The sequence below is a fragment of the Epinephelus fuscoguttatus genome, linkage group LG10 (genome assembly GCF_011397635.1).
Source record: "Epinephelus fuscoguttatus linkage group LG10, E.fuscoguttatus.final_Chr_v1".
Lineage (NCBI taxonomy): Eukaryota > Metazoa > Chordata > Actinopteri > Perciformes > Serranidae > Epinephelus > Epinephelus fuscoguttatus.
The window spans coordinates 23,540,660-23,562,861 of NC_064761.1; the positions used below are offsets into that span (position 1 = coordinate 23,540,660).

The following is a 22,202-nucleotide window of genomic DNA, read 5'->3' on the forward strand; positions in this document are numbered from 1 at the left end:
GTGTCCCCTCATGAACTTTAGAGCCATGTTGAGATAAACACTGTCTGAGCAGGTGCCTTACAATTCCATAATCAATGTATTTCAAAAGACAGTATTTTAAACTAGATTTCTTCTCAGCTGCATAAAACATTTAACACAAATTGCAGGCTGTGTTTTAAAGTAAACAGTAACAACCACATGTGGTGGTGAAGTCAGCTCAACAACAGTGCTGCATTGTTTAACTGAAAATGTCTAGTGATTAGAGAGTCTCCTGTGAAACAAAATCAATAGTCCCCGCACTCCAACTGTTTGTCTTCAACAGAGCCACAAACATTGGCCAAATGTCTGAAATACTACTTAACAACAGCCCTGGAGCAGTGACTGCGGCATGAGATATCAAACTTTTTCAGTTTTGCCTATATTTATGTGAGTAACAAACAGATGATTTCTACCATAGACAGAAAAGTACATGCACTAAGGAAATGTTTAATAGCACATGGACTTCAATGAGAAACAGGGTGAACGGGAATCTCAATGTTTTTCTGAACCCTGGTGAAAGCTATTTAACCCAGTGTGAACTCAGAGCTATAAGAAAATATTACCGTCTGGGGATACAAAGTGCAGGAACGCTAAGAGAGGTCAGTAATTCACTGGAGCAAATGGGGCATGCTGAAACCACAAGAGTGCACGGCACTTCCAAAACAGTTGTTTAACCTCAGAACACCTGAGATTATCTCTTAAGAGTGTCAACACACCCACTCACTGACCAACTGAGTCATCACATATGTGTGTTATCCAATATCATGCTCCTCTCAGTTGTCCCCCAGAGACCTGTCAGCTGCCATGGAGAGCATACTGTCACTTTGTGTAAGTGTGTATGTAAACTCTGCATTGATATTGACAGAGAGGGGCATCTGGGTCAAAAGATGATCCTTGAAGACACCAGCTGGGATGCAGACAATCTGCCCATGGAGCTAAAAGCAGAACTAAGCTCCAGCAGACGACTATGCCATTTTATCGCTCATGCATTACACTGAGTTACTGAGAGAAACAGTGAAGCTGAATGTGTGAGGATTCAAATTGTGTAAGTAGTATGAAAGAGAGGTTAATTAGGCTACTGGCCTCAAGGTACACTGTGGATTTCACGAAGGCATCTAGGGGAACTGGTGCCATCCCATCCAGGGCTCTACAGTGCAAGCATTTAACTCAACTATGCTTCTTTCATCGGCACTTGAAGGAACCAGAGAGTGAGATTAGAGGAGCGGAACTCATGGATTTGCTATCATTTAATTTGGCACATGCAGCCTCTCCTCTCTTACTGTCTCATCTGCTGTCAATGTTTGACCAGGGTGGGGCTCAACTGGCAAATGACCCATAACTAAACATAATTTTACTTGCACATAGTGTGGCTCTTTTCCAGGTGCCTATTCCATTCATCTTCACAGAAACCAAAATGCTTCCAGAGCCAGGCGTTTAAACCAGAGAGTGCCAGTCTGACTGACTCACACTCACACTAACCCATTGTGGGCGCTATTTATGCCGGCGTAGCGTCCAGCGTTTGCATACTGCATTATTAAACTGGAAACAGTATGCAATTTAAGTACTACTGTATAATAAATGGTCCTTTTTATTTTAAAATGTTAACTGCAGTAATTGATTAATTAACTCGTTTGAAAGCACATTACAGTCTCCTGCCTGTGTCAGAACAATAGTGTGCTGTAGCGTTAGCTCTGGGCAAAGCCAAGACCCTGAGCGGGCCAGGTGCAAGGTCTCTGAGGTGAAACAAACTGAGCATGGAGTTATTTTCCTCACCACAAAGTTGGTGTAAGTTGTTTGATGCTGTAGCCAACCAATCTTATTTGTTTACGCTACTGCTGATCGCTGCTCCTCCCTTAATGTTAGTATCTGGGTGATGGCGGAGAAAGTATTCACAATATACCTCACGTTCATCTCACAAATGTAATTATTTGGTCGTTAAATTAAAACAAGCTTGCAACTGCTGCCTTTTGTGTCAGTTAACTACAAGTTAACTCTAGTGTGTCCGCACTGTAGACTAGGAGATGCACTGCCCTCGGGGTTGGGTGCCGCCTCTTTTGTTTCATCGACATCAAGTTATTAACTAATATTTAGATCACTGGCATTTGTCAATCGATGCCCAATGGTTCACGTCCGTATCGTGATGCATCTAAGAATCAATTTTTCCCCCCAAACCTAATGACAACTATGCTCATCACTGTAAGTTCAATTAAGCCTTAGTGAGGAAAAATCAATAAATAATTTATCAATACACAACAAGAATGAGCTTGAAGTAAAGCAATATTTTTTAAACATTTTGTTCAGTCTCCTGTATTTTTTATTTTGATTTTAGATTTGTTTCCACAGAGATGTTACTTTAGTTAGAGATGTTGCTCCAGTACATAATACTCTAGAATCAATATTTTGTTTGATCTATACTATAAACAGTCAAAATAAATATATTAGTAATACAAATAATATGCAAAGCTTTTGGAAGTTTAACAACAAACAATCATTCTTTAATACAGTCTATACTTCAGCTACAAGCTGCTAAGATTAATTCGACTCAAAACATGTAATATGTCAACACAAATGTCACATCCTATTGAATGTCCTCAAACCCTAGAAACACCTTGAAGCCGAGCACATAACAAATCCCAATTTAACCCCTGACTACATCCAAACTTCTGACTGAATTCTACAGTACCTTCTGTCTGTTATAATGCTATGCCTTTAACAGGTCAGCATAGCAGGCACCAAAACTGACTTAAGTGTTTAGGAGAACATAGCCACATTCTTTTTTGAAAAACACTGGCCTTCCTCTGTGCAGTGACTGTGTCTTTGGTGTGAAAGATTACACACACACACACACACGCAAACACACAGAAAAAAAATGATAAAACCACATTAAGTAAGTCACAGGGAAAGTAAGAGCACTCTGACCCCAGCTATTGCTGAGTGCTGCTGGCATAGTGTGTCAGGGCATAGTGCCCAAAGGGCCACCCTGCTACTGCCCCCACCGTCCCACAACACCCACTGATCCTGTGTCACTGCCCCCCGCACTCTGATGTTATCTGCCAGCTGCACCCGGGTGGACTTTTTCTCTGGCATACAGCGGGATATTTTGCTTAGGACCAAGCCCTTCCTAGTATTTTACAATAGCAGCCCCCTGACCGGCGCTAGGCAGTGGGTGCAGTGCAACAAGAACAATCCCTCCCCAATCTCTGCTATGACTGGAAATGCCGACACCAGTGCATCATGCACACACTGTTTCACAAGATTGCCATCCATGCATGGTGACTCACAGATAACGCACCAATGAGAATGGCACCAAAAAGGATTTATCATGCTTATAAGGTTACTGTAACCACAAACTATTACATGGTCTGTTATATTGAATCATCTGTTGCGATAACAGAGGGTTGTGACCTCAGAAAACATGCAGGGTCTCATAATTACAGGCTCCAAACAGAGAAGAGGCCAGAGTTGAAACTTGGTGGCTGAGAAGCCAGACATGATAAGCCTGTAAGTGACTCAGTTACCAATATGTTACACATTAACTCAAGTCAAGTTATACTCTCAGTGAGATGAACTTGTCCAAGAGCAGAGATAGGGAACTATTGCAAAAGCAATGCGTCTTACTCACATTGCAACTGTGGCGTACATCAGCATGAGAATACAAAAAACAAACAACTAACAAAATAAGTAAGTCCCATCCCATAAACTAAGCAACTGTGATTTCTAGATCATTTTTCTAGACTGTGATTTCTGTGTTCTAGATCAGGGGTGTCAAACATACAGCCCCGGGGCCAGAAGCAGCCAGCCAAAGGGTCCAATCCGGCCCACTGGATGACCTTGCACACCTAATAGTGATACACTTGTGAAGGCTAAGAGGAGCCAGGTTTGAGAAGCAAGTTAAACATTGAGTAGCTTTCTTCATGTAGAATGCACAGAGGCTTTTGCACCCTAACCAGAATACAGTTGATTTGTGTTTTTTTTTTTTTTAACAAAAAAAAAAAAAGGGGAAACATTTTGAGGTGTCTGCTATTGCAATGATTTTACTTCTTCCACCTGCAAGCAAATTGGACTGTATGTGGCCCTTGAACTAAAATGAGTCTGACAACACTGAGTGTGTGTTGTCTGTTTGAAAGTGGACTTTTGTGGATGATGTGGCTGAAGGTGATGATCTGGCTGTTTCAGGGTCTCCCACACATTCATTCATTTGTGATGGCCTGCCACAATAATAACATCTGCCGCCACATATTGATATTCTGTTTCTGGAGCTGGACCGTTCATTAGGAGCGCCAGTGGAATATATAAACTGTTCAGTTATTAATTGCACCACACTCCCAGAGCCAATGAGCATACTCTGGGCACAGACAGAGCAGCAGAACATCAGGCGCAGTGAAAATGAAGTTTAACCATTTATTGAGTTTGCTTTCACTTGGCTCCTCTCATCCATCAAACTGATCTATCAGTTCTGATTGAATCGACTAATCAATTATTCCCCCCGCCACTCAAACTCCACAAACTGCTGCTGAGGGAAAAAATAAAACTTATGAAGAGTTTGACATGTGCTGCGTTCAATCCCCAGCTCCTCCAGCCCACATGCTGAAGTATCCTTGGGCAAGATACTGGACCCCAAATTGCTTACAATGGCTGTTTCATTAGTATGTAAGTGCGCATGAATGGTTCCTGAGTAGCAGGTGGCACCATGCATGGTAGCCTCAGCCACCAGTGTGTGACTGTGTGTGTGAATGAGTGAATGTGACATGTAGTCTAAAAGCACTTTGAGTGGTCGGACGACTAGATAAGCGCAATACAAGTGCGGTCCATTTACCATTTTAACTTTCACTCGCTGAGACTATGAACAAAACAGGATCTCCTCTTGCGTAAGATATATGCGCAAACAGTATGAAAATAGCAGCCTCCAGTGAAAATATTTTTTTCAAAAGGGCAACCCCTGGATGCTAAAGCATCATCAGGTCATCATCGACATAAGTTAAATCACCATGGATCAGTAGCACAATCACAATAGCACAACGTGAAAAACACAGCGTGCGTCCCCTGAACATGTTAATAGTGAGTTAACTGCATTGGGTCCCTTCAGATTTTAGTGTGTCAGAGACACAGGGCGCAAACCTAGCAACATCACTGGCAGGTAACTATAATAGTCTGTGAAGAACATCATAATTTAGCTCAAGCTCAATATGAGCCCAAAGAGGCTGCAACTACTGGTTTCTAGCTGGTTGGTTTGCTCCTACCTTAAAAGCCAGGGACACGATGCCCCAGGCGGTCCTCCTCCCCGTAGTTAGCTTGCTCTCTCACCACACCAACCTGGAACCCTAGGGGGGAAAACAAAACACAACAAAAAACACCAAGCACATTAGAAGAACACTGCTTTTCCTAACACAAAGTCTTTCCATTAATTCGACTATGATGAAGTGGGAACCGACACATTCACAAACAGTAACATATTATCCAAAGGGAAAACAATAACGGTTAATGTGTATATAGCTGCAGCAAAAGAATTACCAGGTTATGTAAAAGCACATGCGAAGGTGTTCACTGAGTTTTAGAGCGCATATACTCATGTATGAACTTAGCAAGTTCTGGCCAGGACCCTCTTTGTAAGTGTAGATCACTTTGGTTGCCCCAACTGGGAACAACTTTTGGAATATTTAAAAAGCTGAAAAAATGGGTACAGGGGGAACAGGGGAGTACAAATACAGTATAGTAATGCAAGTTTTAGGACAGAATATCATGGACTAGACCACATTTGAGGGTGGAATGTTTTCTCATCATCTGAAATTCAAAATACATCTTTCTGTTCCCACCAGCTCCTGCAGACTTCGCTCTTGCTATGATAAAGAAAAGTGGATACTGGGTTGGAGGCAAGGCCCTGCTCATTCCTATGAAAGCTGCTCAGTGGCACAAGAAGCCAAAAATGTTTGACTTCCCAGGTATAAAATACCTGCATCCTCTGCATCGTGAGGCCCATAAAGCGGTTGCACACACACTTTTCTTGCCGAGCAGCTAACTTCTGGTTAAGAGCTCCCCTAACTGGAATGGGGATAAAATGATTTAATTCTGATGCTCGTCAAGACTTTTGAAATGTTATTGGACTGAACAGATCTAATCCCAATAGTGATATAAGTCATTTCGCAGAGGTTATAAAGCTTAAAAAAATGTATTCACTGATTTATCTTCACAATGTAAAACTATGGGAAAGTCTTTTTGGGCACCATGGCATCACATGATGGCCCCTCAGGATGTAATTCCACGGTTTGACCACTGTGTCAAATCGACTTAAAAGCCTGGCACTGTTCCTGGGGGCTCGGCTCCGAACCTGTTAATTTTATGCTTCATTCCCGGTAATTATTTACCACGGTGACTAAAGAACCTGGTTACTGTAGGTGTCAACATGATAAGCAATGTCTTGGGCAAATGATCATATCCTCATGCTGAAATTGGCTGCAGTGTATGGAAGAACTGTCAGGTGATTCCTCCTGACTCCCATCCATTCACGGGGCTTGGTGTTCCTATCCTGTCCCAGTGCCATAATATCATAAATCTAACGATGACAGGAGAAACCTCTGTTTTTATTGGAATATAGAGGACCCTTACAGGGCCTCTAAGAGTCAGCATGACTACAGTGATATTTATAGATTGCTCAAGCCCTGCCTAAAGCCACATTGTTGTCTCTCATTTGATTAGTCTGCTATTGTATTAATAAGCAACGCTGGCTTGGGAAAAAACACACGAGGCAGCTGTTGATCTTTTTTCAGACTACAAGATTAAACATGACAATCAACAGTGTTCCTGGAAAGAAACTGTAAGATCCACTGAGTGTATCAAACCACGACTGAGCTATAACACAAACAGCTATTTGAGTCTAAAAACAGATCTGGTTCTCTGATTGACAACAGATTTCACACAGGTCAATGGCGCATGATCAATGAGGTGATTATCTACAGACACAATTAATAATGAATTTATTTGTCTGTACTGTGAGTTCTCTGTCTCTCCAATTCATTAACTACTTTCAATCTGTTAGCAAAAGACAAATGTTTGTACGACTGCTGGATTAGGGCTACAACATTTTTGTCAATGTTTAATCTCATTGTGTTCTCGATCAACTACTCATTTAATCTATAAAAGGGTTAACATCAGGCTATTGGTAATTAAGATGACATTAACCGATGGCAGTGGCTGATGTTTTTCACATGTGTCACATCAATTTTGCTCAGGCTATACCCTGTACCCTGCCTCTCACCCGATGTCAGCTGGGATAGGCTCCAGCCCCCCCGCGACCCTCAAGAGGATGAAGCGGTTAGAAGATGAATGAATGAATGAATGAATGAAAGATAGTTTGATGAGGGAATAAATGGCTTTAAAACAATTCAGTTATACTTTAAAATGAAGATTTCTTTGTTTCCCTGGCACAAAAAGGGGCATAAATTACAACGCAACCAAAATAAACAACAACAACAACAACAAAAACATTGGTGTCAGCTATCGACCCAGAATCTAACAATCAGTGCATCCCTAGTTTACTATATTACGTATACAACAAAGAAAAGCAGCAAATGCCTGCACTGCCCAGAAAATATTTGGCAATTTTGCTTTAAAAATAACAAACGCTTAATATACTGTGAGTAAGCTACCGATTACTGACCCAAAATGTCACATTATGTTTTAAGCCATATGTCAACAGCAACATAAGCCTACAGTCACGCTTCAAGTCAGGTATGAGGATGAACAAAGTGTCTCAGTGTCATTATTTGCTAAATATAATCTGTTCTGGGCTTTTTGCAGGTCACACACTTAGCACATATTTTACAAGATCCTGAACTTGAGCAACTTTAAAGTATACAAACACATAACTGGAGGATACCTAGATATATTCTCCTTTCCCTTTCTGTCCTGTTCTTCAACACACAGACAGAAAGGAAAAAGTGAACAATGAGCCATGACCTAATGACAGAAGTCTATAATTCATGGAAGCATTTAGAGGAAAAAGTGTTTTGTTGCCATCATGCTTTGCACTCAATGCGCTTTCTTTATCACTTCCTCTCCTACTCACGGGGTATTATAGTCAAGCTTTGTTCCCTGTCATGGACCAATCAAGCTGTTTATCACAGTGACCACTGGCCTAACTAAAAATCTATGACTATCTGCCCTTCCTCTGCTGTCTGAAAAAGTAAAAGCTCTTCCTCAGCCGGTTTTAAGAGCGCACCACCACTGATAACATTATTAATCACACAGCTCCCTGTTAACAACTTGCCAAAGGACAAATAATGCGTACATATAGCATTTCATTTTACATTCATGCATATGAAGCGGATGCAGCACATGAAAAGCACACAGTCACTTCCAGTTTAGTAAGTAGTAAAAAAAGCTAACAGGGCAGATACGCAAATTAAATATGACTATATTCAGTTTTGTCCTTCTCGAACTTCTAACTTAGTTCAAGCTTAACAAAATATAAATAACCTATTTAAACTCACCTATAGATGCAGCAAACATCCAAACCTCTCACAGATAACCCAGAGCATCAACCTCAAAATGCATCATAGATGCAAGTTGTGTATGTTTTGAGATGACATACACACACTTTAGACCACAACCAAGTGAGCAGAATTGCTGATGTTACAGGCTACTACGATCTATGCAGAGGGAGAAGGGGAGTTCACATGGATGAGATCAGGGAGTGGAAAAGGACATAGAAAAGAGAGATCTACAAGGAGCTTGAATGTGAGCTCCACTCCTGTGGAAAAAATGGAGGGAAAGAGCTGGGAAAAAAACAATAATCCTACAGATCAAAAGTGTAATGAGTTTTAAGTCAGACCACATGCTCTTGGATTAACAGTGGCATTACTTGACAGTCTATGAAAAACTGCTGATAACACTGTGTGAGAGATTAAAACACCTTTTCACCTGGTTGAACGGCTTATTGGAACATAATCTGGGATGGCACGATATTGGATTTTGATATCACGATTACTGTCATAATTTCACAATTATTAATCAAGTAATTATATATATATATATATATATATATATATATATATATATATATATATATATATAAAATAATAAATTCTTATCATCAACTGTATCCAGTTGGTTTCTACAGTGTAACGTTTGGCTACTAAAAATAATTTAGTATGGCTAAATGATATTAGGTTACGGAAAATAGGCTACCCAGACAGAGACGGACAGAGAGTGACAGTACTTCTCAGTTGGTAATATAAGTAAATACAAGCTGTGATTCCATTTACCTGTTTATATGCACTTCTTCCATTAACGCACAAAAACCCTGAGATTCAAAAAAATGTTTGACATACTGAAAAATAAAGTTCTCATGCTTGTGGGAAAGGTTGGTGTATCTATTAAAGGTGACTGCAACTAAGTGCAACACAAATAGATTCAGCAAATACATGATGACGTACGATCACGATGATGTCCTGTCACTGCATAGTCCACTGCAAGCCCTATTCGTCATCTCTGGGTGGCTTTTAAAACCCTGTGGATACAGAGCTGTTACCACAACTCTTCCAACAGTACATAGCTGTAGTAGCTGTAACAACATTTCTATTGTCCAGTGTGCTGTCCGTTATTATACATTCTTTGTTTTACTTTATTTGAAGTTTAACTGCTGCTCTTTTAATTACTTCATCTCGTTGCCCCCTCTTCTATAGCGCCACCTGCAGTTTATCTTGGAGAACTGTTTTGGTTAAGCCTCATACATTAGTTAAGTCTTTTTTTTTTAAGATATTTTTTGGGCCATTTTGCCTTTAATGGACAGGACAGGTAAGCATGAAGGCGGGAGAGAGAGAGGGGATGACATGCAGCAAAGGGCCACAGGCTGGATTCAAACCCGGGCCGCTGCGGCAACAGCCTTGTACATGGGGCGCCTGCTCTACCACTAAGCCACCGACACCCCATTAGTTAAGTCTTTTTACCTTGACTCAGGCATAGAGGGTTGGAAGATTATCTAGAAGATGCTGGAGCATATTAAGGTATTAGACCTTTGCATTAACTTTTCAACAGCATGCTTTGCAAATTGGATATCCATCTTCTACCACAACTCCCTGGTCATTTTGTAGCTATCTATAATTCCCCCACACTGCCAATTCTTTGGCTAACTTACAGCTGGAATTGCATTTTTACAGCCCTTCTTCACAACACCTTAGTTGAATGACACGACTCCACTACACAAAACAAACTGGCCAGCACTAGGGCTGCCACATTAAGTCGGAGATTCGAGTCACCAGTCGGGCACCCCTTTGTCGACTGAGATTACTTCAAGCCAAGTAGTTTTCTTTTTTGTTAGTTAGTTTGTTTGTCTTTTGCGTCGGGTACAGCCGTAGTGCACACACATGCATTACCTCACTTGCAAGAGGAGATTTCACCGCACACACAAACAACTTGACTCACAAGGTTTGTTTTCACAGGTCAACAATGCAGGAATGAGGACAACATAGGTATCATAGCTTCTACATTACTTATGGTTATGAAACTGTGATGTTATGTAACAGTGGCTATGGCGAAACCAGTTAATAACCTAACAATGACTCTGGGTGAGACATAATATCAACAGATAACAAATTCCTGAATTAAAGTTCAGTAAAAGTCTCCTCGTTTCTCTAGCAAATTTAAGCTGTAAATGTCAAATCAATTACAGTAAACCAAGATGAAAGACGGAATCTAGATTAAGTTTACTATCATATATATGAGAAACAAGTGAGGTAAACAAATTAAATTCAAATAGTGTCCTCCCTGTCGTGACCAAACACAGTTCTCAGTTTTGCTCCGTGCGACCCTACACAAACCGCAGATGCAGACAGAGGCTATCTTTGGGTTGCTACTGCCTGGTGAATGGTGAGGTACTGTGATAACATGCTGCCAGCTCATAGCATTTCAAGTTACTTTAATATCAAAAAAGTGCCTTTGAGATTTTTAAAGCATCAGAGTTTCATATGTCCACACAGCATAAGAGTCAGATTTTCACCTGTCGCTTCTGTTTTTACACAGCATGCAATACAGTTCAGCAAATGCAAAATAAACCACTGAGGAACTCGAATGCAAGAAGTGTGTGGCTGTATTGTCATACTGCCGACTGGATAAGTATTGTCAACGGCAATCATGGTGTCATTTCTTTTATACCAGTTTTACCAGGTGTGTGACAAGAGTGTAAAAAATGTCCGTTTTGATGTCATCTAATCTCTTGAGTTGCTTCATGATCATTTTCACCAGGAGTCACATTTTCAGGAAGGATCCTGAGCTCCTGAGAGTATTCCAAACGGTACTATACTGCATTTGGAAAATACCGGTACTTTGAAACTGATTCAATTCATTAATTTAGTTAATTTATTTTTATTTATGCACGCAAATGCCTTTCTTGTTCCTATTGGAGCACAGATTGCACAAGTGGTGTGTATGTCAACACCTGTATCAACATTCGCAGCTGGCGCACGTGAAAAAAAAACAAGAGAAAGTCTGCCTCGCAAAGGGAGACAACACGAGACAACACAAACTTGGTGGAACATTTGAGTTACCAAACCGTGACGTCCGTACCAAGGTACTTACCGAACCATGATTTTTTTTTTTGGTACCGTTACACCCCTACTATTTACTGTTCTAAAGGTTTGTATCCAAAAGGACTTTTCCTTAGGAAAAGTACCGAAGAGTATTTAAAAGTATCGAAATTCATATTGGTATTGGTACCGAAACAAAGATTTTGGTATCGTGACAACACTACAGTCCTCTATACAAGTCTCAACAGCACCTGACAACCAACTGCCAGCGTCCTCAGGAATGCAGGCAAGATGTTTTTTGTCTGAGGACTCCAGACTGCAAGCTGATTTGTAAGGCAATAGTTGTGCAAAACTAATTGCACAACTCTATTCTCAGGTTTGCGCTACTGTGTTAAATTTCACAGTTGTTTCTATTTTCATTTGAAGTGTTTCATCTCACTTCCACTGATGCGAGCCCCTGGTCTTGTTGGAGGCAAACCGCTAGACTGGCACTCGAAAGATGTGTTTCTCTATCACACTGCTGTGGGGCACCCACACCAAACAGTGCTGGGCTGCGGACAGGACTTTTACCATGTCAGGATATTTCTCATCTCCACTCTGAGTCAACACTGGCAGGCCTTCCATCACAGGCTGCTGTCTTAAAGCTCACCTGTGAAAGTCTTGAGGAATATTGGCGCCTTACTTCTTAAACGGCAACCGCTTCCAAATCTTCAGTTTGGACAAAACCTCAAGCTCTCTCACAGAGAGGAAGAAAGTTCAAAGGTGAAAAGGGCAAGTTCAATTTCTTAATTCCGGAAATCCAGATGTGTAACATTGTCCAAGCTGGTTACGACACCCAATGATACAGAAATGGCACTGATGACACAGAAACAAGTCCAAATTTCTAAATTCATCCTACGACAAAACTAAAGCATAAATATACATAGACTTAATTTTAAAGGAGGACAGAGCTACTCAAACTGAATAGTAGAACGGCAACTGTGGTTGTTTAACTGAAAAACAAAACTGAAATTCAGTGGATGGTCTGCTTATACACAAATTACGAAATGTGAGGACATATTGACTCACCAGTTGGGCATCTCTCTGTCTGCTGTATATACACAGCTTGAGTCTGTTACAAATGATACTGAATTATGTTTTAAGAATAGCTTTTATTTTCCCCCTACACATGATGAATAGACCAAGAATTCATTAGATTCAAGAGATACTGAATTCATCACAGAGAGAAGAGTTGAGCTTAGTCAGGCAGTGGTTCCAGCTCATCCAAATCTTTTGCAACATGAGAGTTGAATTATTGAACTTCTAAAATCATAAATTGTGTGGTCAAAGGCTACACAGGGGTATGTTTGTGAGTGTGACACTTTTCTTCACAGGACCAACAAAACACTATGTGTGGATATAATTCATCTCAACTCAAAGGTCACATTCTTATTAAAGTCATACAAACTAATTATCTCCTCAGCTCACTGTAGCAACCTAGAACGGTCCCTGTTAATGTATAAACAGAGGAGTGAACAGAGGATAAATAAATCTGTCCCGAGCTGCACTGTACAATTGGTATTTGGGCTACACACATAAAACTTGAACTTGATCAGGACATTTTTAAATTGATCAGTGCTGGCTATGTTAAGCCCAATCAATTCAAATTAAATATGCCTGCACCTGGAGGGCCTAACTGGCACGTCAAAAATCTACATCATGTAGACAAAGCCAAAAAACAAAGTAGTAGTTGTAACACTTAATAACAGAACACAAAAAAACACACTGAATGTACACTTAAGTAAGTAAGGCACAACAAAGGGAAGAGGCAAAATGGAATATGGCACAGCTATAGGACCATTAACGGCTTCTGGTGAGGAAGTCCACCAAGAGACCTTGAAGACCTCAGGAGGAGCTACTGTAGAGGATCAGAGTCATGGCGTACAATAACTGTAACCTGATGATTCACTGGTCACAACTGGGCGGCAGATTGTCAACAAGAAAGTCACAGTTGAAAATAACTTGCAGGATACGTGACTACCAAGAAGGCTTTTGGGATGTCAAAAATAAAGTTATTGTGGGAAAGTCACAGTCAAGACCAAAATCAAACTGATAATTTGTGGCAGGACTTGAAATTGCTGTTCAGTCATGGTCCCCAATGCTATTAGACACTTAGCCAGATGTGCAAAGCTCTGTACACAAGCCAGAAGGTGACTCTAATGTAGGGATGCACCGAAATGAAAATTTGTGGCCGCAGCCAAAGCTGAATATTATTAAACGCTTGGCCGAATACCGAATATCGTTGTTTAGTTTTTCATTAGTTTTTGCAGATGAACCCCCTCCAGATTAGTGTTGTCACGGTACCAAAATTAGGACCCACTGTACGATACCAATGAAAATATCATGGTTCTGAGCAGTATCACGATACCACAGCGAAAATGAGGCAGATGTGCCTTTTGTCATTTATAAAAAGATAAATCACTTTTTTATAATACATCAATGATATTTCAAAGGAATAAATTACTTATTGACTTATTCATACTTCAAAAACAGCATCAATAAGTGATTAACATGGGGGGGGATCAAAATAAAATAAATAAATAAAATAAAAATCAACCAGCCACCCTCCTCCCCTGAAGTCCCTTCATAAGTAATGAACAGTCCCTAAAGTGTGGTAAGGTTTGTGGGCCGTGAATGGTTCGTTTCTCCTCTGACACATCACGTATGGTCTGTGTTCGGCTGGCTCGGCTGTTCAGGTACTTCTGGGCAGTCATGACGCCAAGAAGAGGATATTATTGGAGCCGACTTCTCCGTCGCCAGTAAGCCGATGGCGCGTAATTGACAGGAATGCATTACTGTCCGTGTCTGTGACCTCCGTTCAACCCACAACCGATGAAATTCGCCTTTTGTTTCTGCTGCTGGTTGAAATCTGTAGGCTGCTCGCTCAGCATGCTGAATGATTTAAGCCTATTTTGCTCGCTCAAAACTATTTTTAGTCGCAAATGCGAGTGCCGTGACGGGCGGATCGCCACACTGCCGACATTTTACTCCGCCCGTCAAGGCATGCTGTTTGATTGCGTTATCAAAACACACCGCTATTATTCGGCCTTGCTTTTAACTTATTCCACCGAATACCGAATGTGTGGTTTTTTGCAATATTCGGCCGAATATATTCGGTTACCGAATATTCGGTGCATCCCTACTCTAATGCAATCAATTAGGCTAGTTTGTGTTTTCAATGTATGTGAAATTCAGACAATTTGTAAAGATAAACAACATAGGCGAATACATATCTACAATTTGTTTTTGTTTTTACAAAATTACCTATTTTGTTCACTCAAAAAAATATTTTCAACCCTAAATTAATTCCCCCAAATATTAGGTTAATGTGGCAGCCGGAAAAGAAGATATAGGTTACTGTAACGAAAAAAGTAAAGTTGTCATTGTCATGTTATAGCCTCATTATATTTAGCTATCTTTTAATAAAAAAAAATAAATTTTATGCCCTCAATGTTAACTTTTCCATGAAGTATTGACAACAGTATTGAATATTGATTTTTTTCAAGGTTTTGCATCGTAGTTAGAAATCCCAGTATCATGAAAACACTACTGCAAATAACAACTCCTTTATATTCAATGTATTTATACAACCCCATCACAAATATTGATATTTGATATTTATTTCAAACATGTGAAAGAAAGACATGAAGCCGACAGACACAAAGAAAGTAATATTTAGAAATAATGAAAAGCATAATGAAAAGCAGGGGTGGGCAATATGTTCTGAAAATTAAATCAGAATACTTTTAGGCTATATGACGATACGACATATGTCTTGATATTTTAAATCTCCTCAAACACACTTTATCGATGCTAGGACTGGGAGACAAAATCGAACAAGTTTATTTCTCCGACCAAACAGGCTACCCTCTCCGATGCGACAAAGTTGTAGGGATGACTATTGTTTGATTTGTTTTTCTTTGTTTGGTTCTGTTTTGTTTTTTGCAGAAAATATGATCACATTGAGATTTTTGATCAATAGTCATCAATACTGTGGATATGACGATTAATGGGAAGCGTTAAAAAAAAATAGAAAAGTCTGGTAAGTTGATACATTTACATAGATTTGCTGTAATGCAGCCTTTAAAACGAAAACAAAAAACACCATATATATGACATCCAAAATCTAAGACGATACAGAGTCTCATACCTCGATAATGATATAATATCTTCATATTTCCCAAGCCCTAATTGTCAGTGTATAGTTACCTTGATTTACACATTCGAAAAGGAGTGGGAGGAGGTATAAACTTATTAAATGCCACCTTTTCTCAGTAAGTCATTGAGTGAAATGAAACAGACAGTTTCCTTATATAGATACAGCTTCCTTTTATAGATAGAGTCACAAATTTATTTCAGGGAACTTTACGATCCGTACAGCAAACAACACCCTCTGTCCTCTTATCCTCACTTTGGATAAGGAAAAACTCCCTCCCAAAAAACTCCTACCACAGCAGTGAAGTCACAGACAATCTAGATAGTTTGGGTTTCATACAGTTTTATTTCAGCTGCTTCAGTACACTTATGGTTGTTGAACACAGTGCTGTTTTCTTTTTAATGTTGTGTAAAAGTGTGTCACAGGAAAATGAATTGTTTCTATTTTGTTAACTGCTATTCGATTAGATTTCCAGGGTTATTAGTGATTACAATAAGATGATTAGTTAGACTTTTGTGCAATATTTCATTGACTGTTAGTGGAGACCTGACCATGGTGACAGGTGTTTCAGAGAAATGAAGCAAAGCTCAACAGAAAGGAGGTGTGCCTGCCATACGGTTTACATATGCAGTACATATATTATAAGTATACATCTATACATTCTTTGTTACATGCCTATATTAAATGAAAAGTAACGCCACTAATTGGTAACAACCAGCCCAACGTTAGAAACGTGGGTTTAAGCCAAGTAAGGAACAATCTCACACACACAGCTGTCCTGTGTAACGGTTATTGGTCTGTATAATGAGGTTTTCAATGGCTTAGACTCTGTTTATCTACCACCAGCTAATGTCAGAGGCATCCACACAAACATTTACTAACGATAACTGCCTAACTACTGACAATGAATCACGTCTACAAGCCCCAAGCGGCCAGGGAAGTGCTTCATCGGGGAAGACGAGAAGACATCGCTGGCTAACCGGCTAACGTTAGCCAACCTCCATTGTTAGCCCGCCACTTAGTGACTAGCTTCTTAGCAACCTGCATGTGTCCTACACCGTTAATCTATCTTTCGGTTTCAGGAATTTCAGGAGCGAACAGTGTGTCAAGAAACAACCCCAACCGGTTTTTTTCCGGGACACGCATCAGCTAGGCACCGCTAGCTTTTAGCTCCAGCTAGGTAGCAACTGACACATGGGTGATGATGACAGCGATACAGGCAACATATTTGAGAGTAACACACTCACCCAGAACCACCTGGACACTCTGAAGATCACCTTCGAGTCATAGTGAGACGAGAGTAGATGTTATCTGAAGGAAAACGTCGTTGAAGAGGAAAACGGACTAAGTTTAATAGAAAAATGTTGTCGCAACAGAGGCAGAGTGGAGGGTTGCTGTGTGTTGACAGCTCAGTGGGACAGACTGAGTACTACAGCGGTAGTGAACTGGCCTGAACTGGCTGTCTGACGGCAGGAAGTGACATCACGGGAGGAGATACGCAAGGTGAAGAGCGCGCCCATCACCCTGAAGTAAATATTTACAGTACAGCAATAAAAAGGGAGCTCATTATATTGTCATGAGTCACTTCAGGGAATGACCACGGAGAGTAATGATCCATTTTTAAGATGATCAGTGACAGCAATAGTACATTGATATTGGTTATTATTGGTTTATTATTGATTCATATCATAAATAATTATTTAAGAGTGGGCAATCTTCACAGCTGCATTACCAGGTGGGCAGAGCAGCTCAGGGCCCCACCTCTAGTGGCCCCAAATGTCCCCAGGTTCACTGCATGTTCATTGAAGTTTTTGGTAATTCAATTGACCACTAAAGCACAAAATCAATCTGGTCCTGCATTGCTAGCTGATTATGTGACCTTGTCTTGTAGAAGGATCCAGTTATAAAACCTCATTTTAAAGGTCCAGTGTGTAAGATTTAGGGGGATAATAATAATAATAATCAAAACAGAGTTACAAAGTGCTTTACATGTCAATAAATGAAACAGACAAGACATGAAAACAACAACTTCAAAAGAACCGATTAAAACACTTTAGTGTATAAAAACTGAGGCAATAAAAGACAGTCAAAATGGACTTAAAACTCAAGTAAGATCAGGAAAGGCTCTCCGATAGAAGTACGTATGTTTTAAGAAGGGACTTCTTCTTCACTGACTCAACTGACCTGATTTCCTCGGGCAGATACAGCAAATGCTCATGTTCCCTTTAGTTTTCAGCTGCGCCTTTGGAACAGACAAAAGACCTCTGCCCAAGTACCTCAAAGTACATCCTGGCGTGTATGGCACAAAGAGGTCAGAGATATTGGCAGAAATGAAAAATTTAGTATGTTTAGTTTAGTGTAAGATCACCTGAAAATAAGAATCGTTGTGTTTTTGTGACCTCAGAATGAGCTGTTTACATCTACATAGGGAGCGGTCCACGGAATCCGCCATGTTGAACTCCCATTTTTCTACAGTAGCTCAGAACAGACAAACCAAACACTGGCTCTAGATAGGGCCATTTTTTGTGTTTCCGCATCGGCCACCATAGTTGGCATCCCCTCCGCCACCAGCAGCATTGGAAAAACACCGATTTTTAAACATTAACCTGTTTTATTCAGTGTTTTTACGGTTTAAAACACCAGGTTCGTTTGTTTTGGAGAGAAAGAGACCTCTGTGTATAATTCAGTGCCCTGTTAAAAAAAAAAAACCTAAATGTCTGGATCCTTAATTATCAGAGAAAAAAGGTGAATACATAATAGCAGGTGCTAGGTGAGCGACCTGTTTCCAATGAGCCAAACAGCATTAGAGTAACACTTACTTGTAACGTGTGACACTGCTTTATTCAGAGTTTCCGTTTGTTTTGGAGAGGAAGAGACCAGTGAAAACCTCCTGAGCAATGAACACTGACAGAAATCTAACTGGGAGAAGTTTCAGCTGGTTGCAATCTGCAATCCTCACCACTAGATGCCATTAAATCACCTGTTAGGTTACACAATGCTCCTTTAAAACCTTTATCATATTTAGTTAATGTTGTGTTCACATGGTGTATATCACTAAAAGTAAAGTAAGTCAGAGTTGTTTGATCAGATTAACTTAACCTACTTTACACTTAAATGACCCGGGGTCCGGAAGTTGACCAGATATTCTGGATCTTAAACAAAGTACAGAGCCAAACAAATTTTAGGCTCTAGGGCCCAACAAACATGTTAATCCAGTCATGTTCATTGAGCAAATATAGAAACATCTAAGAACTTCCTAATGCTAGTTCCTCAAACAGACTCTCCAGCATTGCTCCACCATGAAGTTGAGGGACTTGCAGGAGAGACAGAGTAAATGAAGCACGGTCAAAATCGAAGCAGCAGAGGCCAAGAGATCCTAACTTTTACTCCCTAATATGAGTAAAGTTTCATTAACATATTTTCCAAAATGCAGCCAAATGCAGCCAAAAGCAGCCGGTGTCCATGGGTTTTGAATGCCATGTCCCTAGTTATATAACTCAAAGTCTTGCGCTCAAGTTAAGACATAACCAGGGTTATTTTTTTTAGACATGAGAAAAGTTCTTCCAAAGAAAACTAATCTTTGGGCTATGTGTTAAGTTCTGAAGCAACTCACTATTATATAAGCCTTAATGCAGTTATTCAGTAACAACTAGGTAATCGTTACTCAGCATTCAGTTTCACTCTGCTACTATTCAGGATTTTGAGTTACTCCTGAACATTCTCCCCTCTCCCTCCTCCCCCCTGCAAGGTGAACAAAATGTCCTGCAGGCTAAAATCATCCAGTGTCTTCCGTGTCCTCTGCAGTGGAGTGATCGCTGACGCACGGGCCAAGAAAAACAGAAAGACCCATTCCCCACTGCTGCTTCAGATGTGCTAATCCATGCTCTTCATCACTACTGCAAACAGAATTCCACCTTTTTATATGGGACACAGTTTGTTTTGCTTCGGCCCAGTCTCAGAAGGGACAGAGATGAGGCCCAGTAGATGAAGCAACGCTAGCTCAGCATTCGTCATGAACTCAGACGGTATTAACGAAATACAAACAGATCTTTTTTTCTTTAGTTCATTGGATCTGTTTAGAAATACAGATGAAAAACCGCAAATTGTGTCTAGGTCTGTTTCAAAGATGGTTAACAGTGTAGTTGTTGTACACTCAGGTGTACAACAACCACACAGATAAATCTATTCATAGAAAATTAACAAGTGCACTTCAGGAGACATATTTTGCAATATGAGCTCCACTTAAAAAGCCACTATGTGTTAAATGATCGATCTTATTCAGCGTCTCAGATTCCAGGCCTCTTTACTGCACTACACACATGGGATACATTCCGATCCATCAGCAATGGTCAACTGGCCTATGTAGCTGGAAGCACTGCATGGCTTTTCATTTCATTTTATGGGCTGATTAATCACATCCCACATGTATTAAAGACAAAATGGTTACAGAAATACAAACAAAATACTAACTGAATAACTGACATTGGGATGGCCACAATAAAAGGCCACTTTAAAATGTGCAGTTTGATCACACAACACAATGCTGCAGATATCACAAGTTTTGATGGAGTGTGCCAGAGCATGCTGACTCCAGGAATGTTCACCAGAGCTGTTGCCTGCAAACTGAATGTTCATTTCACAACCATAAGCTGTTTCCACAGTCATTTCTGTTAATTTGGCAGTACATCCAACCATCCTCCCAACTGGAGACCACATGTAGCAACACCAGTTCAAGACCTCCACATCCAGCCTCTTTACCTGCAAGATTGCCTGAAATCAGCCAACCGAACAGCTGAGGCAACAATTGATTTGCACAACCAAAGAATTTTGGCACAAACCATTGGAAACCATCTCAGGGAAGCTCATCTGCATGCTCATCTTCCTCACCAAGGTCTTGACCTGACAACAGTTTGTCATTGTAGCCGACTCCTGCAGTTGTGAGGCAGGTTGGTTGTACTGCCAAACTCAGAAACAACACTGGAGATGGCTTAAAGGGAAATTTCGGTTTATTTCAACCTGTCTCCTATCGTCCTAAATTTGTTTCAAGTGACCAGTGACATAAAAATAATAGTTAGCCGTTAGCCTAGATACAGCCGTAGTGTCAGACCTGTTAAAACGTAAGTGAACGGGCAACCTTCAAGTGCAAAGTTAGTCCCCTAAACAAGCTTTCTTTCCACAAAGACCGCCTCATATCGTTAGGATAAATGTCAGAGAACATATAGAAAATGACATGTAAACATGTTGTCTTACCTTACCAGTGTGCTGCCATGTTTGTTTACCATTTAGCTCTGCTTTCCAAAGCCCGACCGAAATATCGCGAGAACAAGCAGCGATCTCATACTGTGCCTGAAATACCACGAGAACAAGTAGCAACAGCTGGAAGGCAAAACCAGACAGTAGCCTGAAAAGTTCATTCATTTATTTTATGAAAGATTTATAGAATAATGGCTGATTTTTTGCCAGACTTCGACTTTGTGATGGAGGAATTTGATTTTGCAGAATTTGATGGCCGCCCTTATTTATTTGAGCCAGAATACACTGACGAAGAGCTTTGTGAAATTGAAGAACGGAGGGGAGAGAGAGAGAGAGAGAGAGAGAGAGAGAGAGAGAGAGAGAGAGAGAGAGAGAGGCACAACAGGTAGAGGACGAGAAAGGAGGAATGGCTGCTGCAAGGCTGCGTAGCTCTGGAGATTGGTGGTGGACCTGTGAATGCTGTGCCCCAGTGCCCACAGAAGAGGAATGCCTCTGTTGCAAGGAATAGGACCGGTTGCAGCCTTATTTTCAAGGTCTGGATGTGACCGAGGACGAGACACCTCCACCTGGAGTAGTATCCAGTTGGGCTTTATCTAGAGCTCACAAGATTTCTCGCTTTGGAAAGCAGAGCTGAATGGTAAACAAACATGGCACCACACCAGTAAGGTAAGACAACACGTTTACATGTCGTTTTCTGTATGTTCTCTGACATTTATCCTAACGATATGAGGCGGTCTTTGTGACGCTACTATGCGCCCTGGCTGTATCTAGGCTAACGGCTAACATGCTAACTATTATTTTTATGTCACTAGTCACTTAAAAAATATAGGATGATAGGAGACAGGTTGAAATAAACTGAAATTTCCCTTTAAGGTAACAGATGAACATTCAGCTCAAGGACAACAGCTCTGGTGGATACTCCTACAGTCAGCATGCCAATAGTGCGCTCCTTCAAAACTTGTGACATCTGTTGCATTTTGCTTTGTGATCAAACCGCATGTTGTAGAGTGGCCTTTAACTGTGACCATCCCAAGGCACACCTGTGTAGTAATCATGCTGTCTAACCAGCACCTGATATACCACACCTGTCAGGTGGATGGATTACCTTGGAAACTGAGAAATGCTAACATGAATTTATCAAATTTGTAACCAAAAGTTTAGAGAAATACATCTATTGAGTGCATAAAAGTATTATACCTGTAACTCAAAACTGTCAA

At 40.5% G+C, this 22,202-nt stretch overlaps 1 protein-coding gene across 8 annotated transcripts in view; it reads right to left on the reverse strand.

Moving 5' to 3' along the window:
• atp13a3 (ATPase 13A3) overlaps positions 1-22,202 on the reverse strand; it is a 116,294-nt gene that overhangs the window by 27,624 nt on the left and 66,468 nt on the right. For 2 of the 8 annotated variants that reach the window (XM_049587889.1, XM_049587881.1), the window contains exons 1-2: positions 16,980-17,190; positions 5,259-5,339 (exon numbers count right to left, since the gene is read on the reverse strand). The exons of 3 other annotated variants lie outside the window; for them this stretch is intronic. The gene's annotated coding sequence lies outside the window, so the exon portion shown is untranslated. Of the gene's footprint in view, positions 1-5,258; positions 5,340-8,504; positions 8,530-16,979; positions 17,191-22,202 lie in introns of those variants that run through there. 3 more of the 8 variants (XM_049587883.1, XM_049587886.1, XM_049587885.1) reach the window with 2 other exon arrangements.